At 40.6% G+C, this 2,500-nt stretch overlaps 1 protein-coding gene across 3 annotated transcripts in view; it reads left to right on the top strand.

Moving 5' to 3' along the window:
- Positions 1 to 2,500, top strand: part of LOC132119759 (lysyl oxidase homolog 4-like) — a 174,054-nt gene that overhangs the window by 48,710 nt on the left and 122,844 nt on the right. The gene's annotated exons all lie outside the window — the stretch shown is intronic.

Below are 2,500 nucleotides of genomic sequence, written 5' to 3'. Positions count from 1 at the left end.
GAATGTTCCTTTAACGTTCACACAACCAAGAATTAAAAAAAAAAACTTAATGGGAATGTGTACAGAATGTTTTTAGATCATATTTTTTTTTGTTAGCTGGGTGTGCAGTAATTCATGACACTCTGTGATCTGTATCAGAAATGACGGATAATAAAAAGAATAAAAGTGTCCTAATCCTATTGTTGATTCTTGTTATTATCTGTTTTCACCTGTGTTCTGTTTGTGCTGTGCATCCGATCCTCGTATGTGTGAACACACCTGGCAATAAAGCTCTTCTGATAGTAATGATATTAGAAGAGAAAGATTAAATGTAAGATTTATGTATTTGGATTTCATAAAAAATTTCCATTAATTTAATATGATTCATATTTGTCAGTCACATAAATGTAGATGCATGATGACCAGGTTTATATATTTATCATAAATAAATCCAGTTTGATTCAACCTTATACATTTTAATTAAATATTGCTTATTTAACATGTAGCTATATTTTAACCATTTACTTTTAACTCAATAAATGTACAGTAGTTGTATTAGCAATGAACAGATTAATGCTGATTCTATTTAAATAAATGCATTTACAAATATGGATATTTGGATATGGATAATAATAAAATATGCCATGATTTGTCAACTGCAGAAATCTGACCGGTTTCATTTCTCTGTTACTCACTTTAGGCCTAAATATTTTAACCAATATTTTTTATTTATTTATTTATGTTTTTTTTTTTTTTTGTAGAGAGACAGACAGGAGAACTAAAGCCAGACACCTGTGGATCCAGATGGACCTGTGGAGATCTTCATTTCCTGAAGGACCGCTGAGTGTCCTGAACACACACACACACACACACACACACACTCTCACAGACACACACACACACACTCTCACAGACACACACACACACACTCACACACACACACACACACACACGTGGAGGTGGTCTGCTGTGTCAGCGGTGGCTCGTGTGATGATTGACAGACAGTCATGTGACCTGCAGATGTTTAATGGCAGCACATGCTCACAGTGAACAGCTGATCTGTCAGTTACACACATGATCTCATAATCATAATCATAATCCACAGACGAGCCCTGAAGCTCATCATGTTCCTCACACACACACACACACACACACATCACCAGCTGGACACCAGGACATGAGCACTGACTTACTAACAGACCACTAGACTTCAGATAGAGTTCATCTCTACACAGAGACCAATATGAGATGAGCCTCCGATCAGGAAACCACCAGCAGACTGATGAATGATCATGAGCTCGAGCTTCATCACTTCAGTGTGATGATGATGATGATGAGGAGGAGGAAGACATTCACAAATACACTTGATAGCAGTGTTTCATCATGAAACCCAGTGAAATGCTGCATGTCAGTGTGTCACGCTCGCACACATAATATTAAACCGAGACGCTCTCAGATCAGATCTCCCGTCTACACATCAAACCTAAAAGCTCTTCAATCCGCAGTATTTCTAGTTTCCCAGCACACATATCTAAACATCCTTGAATCAGGAGACATCCACCGGAGACACACAAGCTCATCTGTGCTGGAAAACAAGACGAAGACTCGGATTTCTAGTCAAGCTTTTTGTAAAATGAATTTTCAAACTCTGAGTGTTGCTAAAACAAGACATTGAGACGGAGAGACACACTGCTCAGGTCCAGAAGGAGTGAGCTGAACTAATGCTGCACACTAACTAGTGCTCTTTATAGTGCTCGTGTGCGTCCTGACACACAGCTGGTGAAGCGCTGGTCATGTGATGTGTGTCTGGGCAGAACTACAGATCATGTGACCAGTTACACAGTTAACCCTTCGTGAGTCTCTAGTGATGCTGCACACATAAATAACACAGAGTTCATCACGTCAGTTCAGCTTCGTCTTCAGTCAGTCCTTCAGCTCTGATGAAGAATAAACCCTTCAAACGCCTTCATCAGCTCAGCTCTCCCTGGGGTTTCTGTGGCGCCGTCTGGAGTGACATCATCAAGCATCATTTTACATCTAGACTGTGTGTGAGTGTGTGTGTGTGTGTGTGTGTGTGTGTGTGTGTGTGTGAGAGTGTGTGTGTGAGTGTGTGAGTGTGTGAGTGTGTACATGTAAGTGTGTGTGTGTGTGTGTACATGTAAGTGTGTGTGTGTGTGTACATGTAAGTGTGTGTGTGTGTGTGTGTGTGTGTGTACATGTAAGTGTGTGTGTGTGAGTGTGTGAGTGTGTGTGTGTGTACATGTAAGTGTGTGTGTGTGTGTACATGTAAGTGTGTGTGTGTGTGTGTACATGTAAGTGTGTGTGTGTGTGTGTGTGTGTGTGTGTGTGTGTGTGAGAGTGTGTGTGAGTGTGTGAGTGTGTGTGTGTGTGTGTACATGTAAGTGTGTGTGTGTGTGTGTGTGTACATGTAAGTGTGTGTATGTGTATGTGTGTGTGTGTGTACATGTAAGTGTGTGTGTGTGTGTGTGTGTGTGTGTGTGTGTGTGTGAGTGAGTGTATA

This window comes from Carassius carassius, chromosome 38 (assembly GCF_963082965.1).
Source record: "Carassius carassius chromosome 38, fCarCar2.1, whole genome shotgun sequence".
NCBI lineage: Eukaryota > Metazoa > Chordata > Actinopteri > Cypriniformes > Cyprinidae > Carassius > Carassius carassius.
The sequence above is the reverse complement of the archived record's forward strand: the minus strand, read 5'-3'. Positions and strand labels throughout refer to the sequence as shown.